The sequence below is a fragment of the Arachis hypogaea genome, chromosome 15 (genome assembly GCF_003086295.3).
Source record: "Arachis hypogaea cultivar Tifrunner chromosome 15, arahy.Tifrunner.gnm2.J5K5, whole genome shotgun sequence".
Lineage (NCBI taxonomy): Eukaryota > Viridiplantae > Streptophyta > Magnoliopsida > Fabales > Fabaceae > Arachis > Arachis hypogaea.
The window spans coordinates 89,565,739-89,576,469 of record NC_092050.1 but is presented as its reverse complement, the minus strand read 5'-3'; the positions used below and the strand labels follow the sequence as shown (position 1 = coordinate 89,576,469).

General features: G+C 35.7%; 1 long non-coding RNA gene across 20 annotated transcripts; it reads right to left on the bottom strand.

The window, feature by feature from the left end:
* Positions 1–2,291: 2,291 nt before the first annotated feature.
* On the bottom strand, positions 2,292–8,870 carry LOC112750399 (uncharacterized). Of its 20 annotated transcripts, none has more exons than XR_003175716.2 (11): positions 8,468–8,870; positions 8,034–8,284; positions 7,222–7,357; positions 6,868–6,978; positions 4,773–5,995; positions 4,033–4,145; positions 3,883–3,932; positions 3,697–3,745; positions 3,161–3,293; positions 2,781–2,952; positions 2,292–2,518 (listed from the first exon to the last, which is right to left on the bottom strand). It is a non-coding gene; the product is annotated as an uncharacterized lncRNA (long non-coding RNA). The 20 variants fall into 20 exon arrangements; XR_011872086.1 differs by having other exon boundaries at positions 3,883–4,145; positions 4,773–4,877; positions 4,985–5,995; XR_011872083.1 differs by having other exon boundaries at positions 3,883–4,145; positions 4,773–4,877; positions 5,037–5,995.
* Positions 8,871–10,731: the final 1,861 nt, after the last annotated feature.

Here is a 10,731-nt window from a genome sequence, read left to right as displayed (position 1 = left end):
TTGATGCCTAAGTTTCATGGCTTACCTGCTCAAGAGCCTATCAAGCACCTGAGAGATTTCTAGGCAGCCTGTTCTACTGTGAGGCGAGATGGTACGGATGAAACTTCAATTCTGCTGAAAGCTTTTCCATTTTCTCTGGAGGGAAAAGCAAGGGAGTGGTACTACACTCAACCTCTAGCAAATGTATCCAACTGGGATACACTCAGAAAAGAGTTTTTGGAGAAATTCTTTCCATCTGAAGTTACTGATAAACTAAGGAAAGACATTTCCACAATCGTTCAAGATGACAATGAGACTCTTTTTGAATACTGGGAGCGCTTCAATAATCTTCTGGAAGCATGCCCCCACCACATGATTTACAAGATAGTGTTACATAGCTATATCACACAGGGCATGAGGCCCCAAGATAAGACCACATTGGAAAGTGCTAGCAATGGGTCTTTGAAGAAGTACAAGACCACTGATTAGGCTTGGCAATTGATCAGCGACTTGGCTGAATCTACTAGGAACCACAGACAGAAGCAAGGTCGTTCAAAAGCCGTTGCAGAGAGACTGCTGCTCTAACTCAGAGTATCTATGAAATGACCAACTTGCTGAAGCAGATGCAATTGAATCAACAACAAGTTCAGTAAGCTCCACCTCCTTTGCCACAGCAAAACCAACAATTAGTCCCGCAGAGAATTTGCGGAATATGTACTGATTATAGCCATTACACTGATGAATGCCCGCAGCTCCAACAAGAAGACAACATGGTGGCATCCACTCATAATTTCTATGACCGCTCCAACCAAGGGTACAATCACAGTGGAAATAATAACCATGGATGACAGGACAATTCTAACCAGAATTGGAGACACAACAATAACAGAGGAGGCAGAGATAATCAGGGAAATTAGAGGTGGAATAATAACAACAACAGGCAGTAGAATTAACCCTACAGAGCACCTCACCTGAGGCAATCCCAAGGACCACAGAACAACCAACAGCAGACCTCTCAATTTACTCATTCTTCTTCATCTCCTAATGATGAGTTACTGCAATCTATTGAGCGGAGGCAACAGACCATGGAAAATACCATTAATGCCAGTCTGAATGATTTGACCGCTACTTTACAAGCTCTTGTCTCACAGATTGGATCAGTGTAAAATTCCAGTAACCAACCTTCAAGCTCCACTGGAATCCCCTCTCAACCATTACCCAATCCAAAGGGAGGCATTAATGCCATCACCCTAAGGTCCGGAACCACACTGCAGGAGAGGACTCAGGAATAGCCAAGCTCACCAGAACATGCCTCAGCTGAAGAGGTAGTAGAAATAGAAGATGTTGAGGAGGAAGAGGACGCACAGGACATAGCTAAAGAAGAAGCAGCCCAACCACAGGAGGAAGCCAAAAAGGGCGCAGACACTGCAGAAAACACTACTCCTATTCCATTTCCACAACTTGCAAGGAATCCCAGGAAGCAGCTGGAACCTGATCCCAAAATGGTAGAAATATTCAAAAAGGTTGAGGTAACTGTTTCTCTTTTTGATGTCATTCAACAGGTACCTAAATATGCAAAGTTTCTAAAAGATTTATGTATACATAAAGACAAAATTAATGAATTAGAAACTATTCCTTTAGGTAGTTCTATATCTGCTTTAATGGGAGGATTACCTGAAGAATGTAGTGATCCAGGTCCTTGTATAGTTACTATACAAAAAATTTGGGTAAAAATGGCGGTTTTTTTGGGTAATTACGGCGGTTTGAACCGCCATTATTATCAAGTACGGCGGTTTTGAAAAATGCCATAATTCAGAGCGCCATTTTGGTTATTACGGCGGTTTTTTAAAAACCGCCACAATTTCCTGAGGTTAAAATGGCGGTTTTCTGCTGGGTTAAAACGGCGGTTCAAACCGCCATTATTTCCAGGTTAAAACGGCGGTTTGAACCGCCGTTATTTCCAGGTTAAAACGGCGGTTTAAGGGTTGGTTAAAATGGCAGTTTAAACCGCCATTATTACCCTCACATAATGGCATTTTAGTTGGTTAAAATGACATTTTTGAACCGCCGTTTTTACCCTAATAGCGGCATTTAAGTTGGTTAAAATGGCATTTTTGAACCGCCGTTTTTACCCTTACAGAGTAGCTTTTGATTGGTTAAAATGTCATTTTTAAACCGCCGTTTTAACCCTAACAGTGACACTTTTTTATCGTTTAAAAATGCAATTTTTACCCTCGTTTTTATCGTGTTAAACAAATAATTTTTATTATTAGAAATCATAATCCATAAACAAAATATATATAACTCAGAAATAAAGTATTAAACATAATATACGATTTTTTAGTATTAGAAATCAAAAGTAATAACTCCTATACAAAGTATCAAACATAACATAATTTTTCAACTATAAATGTCATAACATGTAACTCTTAATACATAAAATCTCCATATTTCATGCTGCTCTATTGCTTTCTCCAGAAGACCTACTTTCTAACTATTTTGGCGATGAAATCTCACTCTCTTGATTCAATTCCTACAACTAAAATATAATTTGAAAACATAATAAACAAAATATTAAAGAGAAATAGTAAAGCCAATGGAAAAAGAAACACATAAACCAAGATAATAATAATATTATTTGTCAGGATTGTGCAGTAAAAAAGCATTACACAGCAGTTGATCTTTCCCTTCCACTTATGCATGCAATTTCAATTTTCATTCGTTTCTTAGCATTTTTAAAGTCAATATTCCATGTTTATAAAATGTAGCTAAACAGAGAAAAAGAAATAACCAAATATTACCAGATACAAGCCTTCTGGCTCCGGGAACAAGAAGACTCCAGTCTATAGCATAGCCTTCATATTTGTGTTTATGTTTATAAAGCGGGGCTTGATTAAAAACCGCAGCAGCTCCTTGGACACCCTCTGTTTCTGACTTTGCTAGAGTATTCAGATGAGAGCTTAAGTCCCTAACCTACAAATCAACAAGTATATTATTGTCACAACAAAATGGTCAATGACTTCAGAAAATAACAACAAAATGGAAAATTTATGAGGACTGGACGTGTCCTTGGAATTGCTATGATAAAGGTTTTGTAGTGAAGGGAATATATCAGAAATGTTTCTCATTTTATGAACTTCTATATTCTTTAAAACTTATGGGGTTACTATTGAAGTAATACCTTATCATGTCACATCTTAATACTTCAACACAGATCATGTAAGGCGCCTTCTCCCTAGAATTTAAGAGAACAACTTCATCTTCAGGAATATAAAGCACACGGTACATGCCCTTTCCCAAAGAAAAACAAACTCCTAGGAATAAGGAAAGCAAGATTCATAGATAAATAAGAACCAAGTGAACCCATAAATAAAAGAATGCATACACACAAATTACACACAAAAAATGTGAGTTTAAAAGCAAAGAACTAACAACAGCCAACAATTTCTTGAGTGCACAAATGAAAAGTTGATTAACAGTACCACTAAAAAAATGGCCCCCCCAATAAACATCAGAATGGAAGTTTCTAAACATGCAAAGCAAGGCAACTAAAGAAGTATGGAAATTGGTGCCATTGCCACAAGGAGAATTTCTCAGATTAGATTTTGGGAATAAGATGCCATTTGATTCTGTTCGGACGAAACACATGACAAATAGTAAATCCTTTCAGCATCAAAGAACAATATTAACATCATATCATTCACAGTTAAGAAGTACCTCCAGTATTCTGTGCCTCTGTCAAATGTAAATTGATCTCTGCTAGAGACTTAAAAGTTAAAACACAGAAACAGCAACAAATAGATGTCAGAAGCCAATGATGGAACAGGTTCAAATAAGTAAATATGTACATACATATTATCATTAAAAATATAATAAATAAGTACAATCAAATTAGCAATGAACCTCTTAGGAAGATAATGATCTAGAATCACAATAACCAATAAACTTAGAATCTGCATTAAAAATAAATAAATAAATAAATAAATTAATAAATAAATAACCAAAGTTGAAGAAGTGTATATATAGAAGTTAAAGAAAGAGATTAATTATTACCTAATAAGAGAGAAAGAAGAAGAGATTGACATGTGTTGAGGAACTGAAAACATTTTAAGTCTTCTTGTGATGTAATCAATGAAAGAGAGGCATGTTGGTGGATTCATCTTCCACTCAAGAGTTGAAAGTACCAAATTTAAAAATTATTTAGAAGATTCATTCATCTAATTTATAGTATAAGCATACTTCAATATCTATTGTACTTAATACAACTTTTTCTGAAACCTGCTAAATTGATATAATTAAACTAACATATTATAAACAAAAGATCACATTATAAAATGGAGTGTAAACTCTCATTTGTTATATAATCCACGTTTTATCTTATCTCTTATGATCATTTTATCACGAGTAGCATTAAGAAAAAGTAAAATTAATTAAAATGCATTATATAGATTTCTATATATAACTTCTCCTAATACAATAACTCATTTTTCCTTGGGAATAATAATAAGAACGATGAGAGGCACAAATTAAAGCCATATATACGACCATAGCAAGAAGCTAAGAAAGTTTTCATTGGACTAATATAGGGTGGCTAAGAAGATTACATGGTAGAAGTAAATTGGCAAAATTAAAAGAACTCATATTCATATAACCTTAATGCTAATACTTAAACACAAAGTAGACAAGTAATAAGTAGATAATTAATTAAAGATATATATTTTATAATGTTATATACCATTATAAACAATTAAAGCCCGCAATGTTATACCATTATAAACCGTTTTCCAATTTACCTTGATGAGGGACGAGATCTCTTGCCATTGTTCTTCTGAAGGATCTACTCCAGTAGGATTGTGAGCACAAGCATAAAGCAAAAAAAATGAACCATCTAGTGCATTCTGTATAAGAAGTAACAATTCTAAGAGGTTAAAAGTATAAATTGCTAGCAACATTTGATCTAAAAGTTGACCTACAAAGAAAAATCTGAAGAATGAAGGTATTATACCTTTATGATAACAAAATATTTTATCAAAATCTGAAGAATGAAGGTATTATACCTTTATGATAACAAAATATTTTATCCTGAGAGAGACCTAAAATATCAGACCTACAATGGAATTTAAACTCATCAAGACCATACTACCTCACACATATAATGCAAATCCTTCAATACTACTAAAGCAATCCAAGTGACTTTGTAGTACAAATTGATCACATACACACATTATTGTTTACCTTGATGAATCTTGAATCATGCATATCATCTATTATAATTCTTCTAATAATCAAGATAGATGCATAAAATTAAGACATGTATGTGTTATTGATCTGAATTCTTCTAAAGTTATAGCTATATATATGTGATGTCTGTGTGTGCGTCTAAAGTTATTAATGAGAATTCATATCAAGATATATAAGGAAGCAAACATTAGTTTGTGTTTGTGTCCACAGCATTCAGATCAGAGATACAACAAAGGAAATACCAAATTAAATCTGTATTCATTCATATATAAATATTACACAAAATCACTATGGACTAATACCACTGGCAGAAGAGGTAGTTCCATGTGACATATTACTATATTATATTATAATATTAAATAGAAGCTTAGAAATGAGACCAGGGAGAAAGAAATTAAAAGGGCTGGTTCCGTGAGATATAATAATCTCTTCATGCCCAAGTTTGATCTTCAAATTATTAGCTTCTTTGGATAGAGAGCAATCTTCACCTGAGAAAGTGCACAGTGAAAGTGACCCCCCAAGACTAAATTCTCTAGATTACACATAATTTGGTTATTTCTGTATTTTTCAAGTCCTATATTACAGAACAGTGGGGACAGATAAGGGAAATATACAGATCAATGAATATTACCTGCTGTTGCTTCCTGAGCCATTTTTGTTTTCTTTTTCAACAGCTCACCTTTAGCATTATAGTCAGAGAGGCTGAAGTAAGCTTATCATTTAATCTTTTCAAGTCTTTCTCAAATTCTTCTTTATCAGATAGAAGAGCCTGTACCTAAAACACATAACGAGAAAAAAGGTAAAAGTAGAACAAACCAAAGGTACCCGTTATTTCATTTTACATCAGGTAATAAAGCAAACATTAAGTTTCACTTAGTTATGGGCACAAATCATTATTACCGAAACAATTCAGCTCAAGCTATAATTGCCAAACCGGCATTCTTTTCTTTTTCTTTTGGTGGTGAACAAAGTCTAGTAAGATTCAGCATCAGTCAGCACACCAAGGACAAGACATGCCTCTAGGCTCAAAAGAGCACTTACGCGTAATAAGAAAGTCTCTTTTTCCCAATTAAACATTTATATATCAATGAGATTAAAAAGAACAAAAGGAGTAATAAGACAAGACAAGTATGTCACGAAGAATTTTGCTATAGACATTAGTCCAGAGTTACAAGTTTTGAAGGGCTTACCTTTTTTTTCATGGACTTATAAATTCATCACAGATTTTCCTAGGAACTTATTTGGTACCCATTTTTTTAACTTTAGGATTTCTAAGTCTATTGTAAAACTCTTCAAACACCTACTTGTTTACTTTGAAGAAAGTAAAAAGGTATATACTATTCGATATAAGATTCCTAGTGTAGAATTCTCAAGAATGTCCTACATTCTACAACTGCACACTGCCTACAGATAAAGCTAATCATGGGTATATACTATTTCCATGAACAAAAATTAAAACAGAAAAGAACATTTATATTAACTGGACATTACCAACACATTATTATTAATAGTTCATATCTAAACTTTCAATCTTTATAAGGAACGGCCAAAAGACTTTAAAAGTAAAGAAATCTAATTGGCATGTATACATTGGCTATACTAACTGATTTTCTGAAAGAGATAAATGTTATATAGACTGAAGCTTACTTTTGATAATGAGACCTTTTTATCTGAGATTTAAGTTCAAAAGCATGTCATTTGAGGAGTTTCAAGTATAGCCTATATGCTACACATTGGAGATTTCTACAAGGAAGAACCCTACCAAAAAGAATAAAGATATCAACATCACATATGAAAACACTAATAAACTCTGAGTGAATGAGAACAGCAGTAGAAATCAGATACAGGGTAAGCAATTTTCTTAATAAAATTAAATTTGATAGCTGAATTAAATTCAAAGCTTCTGGAATTTTGAACACAAAAATCAATATTAAAGTGCCAATAAGAAACATGTTTGTGCCAATCCCTGCAACAAAAGGAAGAAAAAAGATTAAACCGCACCATGTAGAATCCACACACTTCGTTATCGTCCCATGTCACTTCTTTGTACCCTTTCCTCTCTTCCTCCGTCAAGTTCTGAGCTTCAAATTCTACTTTGATCAAATGCATTTCATTCTAAAAGTAATAAAGTTCTCACCTGCCACAGAATGCAGCCCAATGAAGAGCAGTCCATCCATTTACAATGCAAAAGTTCATATTTACACCAGAAATCATTGTGGGTTGTAAGGCCCAATCATAGCCAAGAGCAGCCGCAAGATGAAGTACTCCTTGGCCACCCTCGTCTAATACATGGGATTTAAACAAGTACTTTTCATTCAATCCTTTTTACAAGATAATTAACAAAATAAACAACAAGAAGATTCTTTAAACAATTAGGTATTCAATTTACTAGGCAGAGTATATCTTTCTTTAGACAACTTAGCATATAAACAAGTCAACTGCAAACTAAAATGCAGTAAATGTAGTTTGATTTTCCCACCATAAAATGTGAGCATTCAAGTCATGACATTGATGAAAAAAGAAAACAAAGAAGGCATGTCCTTGTTGGATTTAAATTGGGAGCTAAGCTAGTTTTGAATTTAAAAAATGCACAATGATGAACATGCAGTAGTTATAATAATAAGCACCAAAGAATCATCTATCTATATCAGAAAATAAGTTCCACTCTTTTCTATCTCTCTTAGGAAATTCATCAACCACATGGCAAGCATAACAATACTACTAGAAAACAAGCAATTGAGAATGAACAGAAACACACTACAAGCAATGTTGAGTGGATCGAAGAAAAAGAGAATGCGGAAGTGAGAACGTACCGGTGCTGCTGGCGGAGGAGACACATTAATGGAAGAGGTGCTTGGCTCAATCTCATAAGCTATGGCATAGTGACCAGATTTGGAAACACGTCAATAGAGGAGGCGCCTTCACTCGAGTGCAGAAGGTTGATGGAAGCGGGAGAAATGAGATGAATGCTGGTGACCATGGCGGCGACAAGCTTTAGGGTTTCAGATCAACTCACTCTCATTCCCCTTTCCCTCTCCCTCCGATGTGCGATCTCAGATTATACCTAAAAGGAAAAAGAAAATCAACCAAGAGAATTATACTTAGAGAGCTATAGAGACGAAAGCTTCACAAAAATCAGATTCAACCAAGCAGGACCATCATTGAAGGGGAAAGAAAATAAAGACTCTGTAAAAGCTTAACCAAATTAGAATTAAGAAAATTCAGGATCAACTAAGATGCACAACACCAGATAGTAGAAGCTCCATCGAAGACAGCAATGATGGTGTTGCTTGTGGTGGACGAGGAGATGAGGGCGGCGCAACAAACCCTCAAATCGAAGCTAGAAAACCTAATCAAAGAAGAGCGCTCCTTCGAAGGCAGCAACAACCGCATTGTATACGGCGGCAAAAGATGAACGCCGATAACGAGGGAGATCAAAAATTAGGGTTCGTCATATTCAGATCCCTCTCGCTAACTCTCTCACATTCAACAAGACTGAATAGTGATTATTCTCATATGCAAATACACCACCTCAGCTTTAAATGTGTTTCCTTTTTTTTTTAATGATAATGGCGTTTTAACCTGCCACAATCAGTGAAAATCGCCGCGAAGAACATGATCATTATGGCAGACGATAAAACCGCTGAAATTAGCAACAATTGTGGCGGTTATATAAACTTGCCATAATATTAGTGCCATTTTAATCAGATTTTTTTGTAGTGTTAGTTGTATTATTGGTGGTGTAGTAATTTATGATTGCATGTGTGATTTAAGAGCATGTGTTAGTATAATTCATTTGTCTATATATGATGTTTTGAGGCTCCCTCCCTTAAAAAGGTCGGCAGCTCATTTTGTGTTAGCAGATAAAAGCATTATTACAGTGGCTGGAGTTGCTGAAGATGTTTTAGTGAACATTAAAGGGCTTACATTTCCCACTGATTTTTATATTTTGGAGATGCCCCATAATGACTCAGATAAGCCATCATCAATCCTACTTGGAAGACCATTCCTGAAGACATCAAAATTCAAATTGGATGCTTTTTCAGGAACATACTCTTTTGAAATAGATGGCCGCATAGTAATTTTCAATCTGAATGGAGTCATAAACAACCCTCCAGAAGATCATTCTATCTTCCATTGTGATGTCATAGATGAAAGTGTAGTTGAAGTTCACAAGGAAGAGTTTGAAGAGAGGCACACTGGATAAGGTCCAAGTGTGGGGACCTTTTTAACTGACAATGAGGGCACTTCGCCATTTTCACAAGCTCCAGATAATCCAGAGCCTGCCCATGATCAGAAGTTAGAATTGAAACCCCTCCCTCCGCATCTCAAATATGCTTATCTTGAAGATGAGCAGAGCTTTCCAGTTATCATTGCAAGGGAACTTACTTCTCAACAAGAAGAGCAGTTACTTGATGTGCTAAGGAGGCATAAGAAGGCAATTGGGTGGAGTTTGGCAGACATAGTAGGAATCAACCCTCAAGTATGTGAGCACAGAATTTTTCTAGAAGAGGGAGCAAGACCTGTCCGCCAACCCCAAAGAAGATTGAATCCCACTATCTTGGAAGTTGTCGAAAAGGAAGTGACCAGACTATTGGAAGCAGGGATCATCTATCCCATTTCAGATAGTGAATGGGTCAGCCCAGTACAAGTGGTGTCCAAGAAGTCTGGAGTCACTACAGTGAAGAATGAGCATGGAGAGCTCATAGCAACTAGAGTTCAGAATGCTTGGAGAGTCTGCATTGATTACAGGCGTCTCAACCAACCCACCCATAAGGATCACTACCCACTTCCATTTATTGATCAAATGCTGGATTGCCTGTCAGGTAAATCACATTATTGCTTTTTAGATGGTTACACAGGTTATTTCCAGATTCATATAGCTCCTGAGGATCAAGAAAATACTACTTTTACATGTCCTTTTGGGACCTATGCTTACAAAAGAATGCCCTTTGGCTTGTGCAATGCACCAACTACTTTCCAAATGTGTATGATGAGTCTTTTCTCTGATCTTATTGAGGACTCTATGGAAGTTTTCATGGATGATTTTAGCGTTTATGGTGATTCTTTTAGCCTTTGCTTAGCTGGATTATCTAGAGTATTGGATAGATGTGTCAATACAAACCTTGTATTAAATTTTGAAAAATGTCACTTTATGGTAAAACAAGGGATTGTATTAGGACATGTGGTATCTAATACTGGCATTTCTATAGACCCAGCAAAGGCGAATGTTATTTCTAGTTTACCTTACCCCTCTTCTGTGAGGGAAGTCCGTTCATTCCTTGGACAAGCAGGTTTTTACAGGAGATTTATTAAGGACTTTAGCAAGGTAGCACTTCCCTTATCCAAATTACTACAGAAGGATATAGAGTTCGAGTTCAGTGAGGATTGTAAAGACGCTTTTGATAAACTGAAGACCGCTCTGACTCAAGCTCCAATTGTGAGAGGACCAGACTGGAGCCAGCCGTTTGAAATCATGTGCGATGCTTCCAACCATGCAGTAGGAGCAGC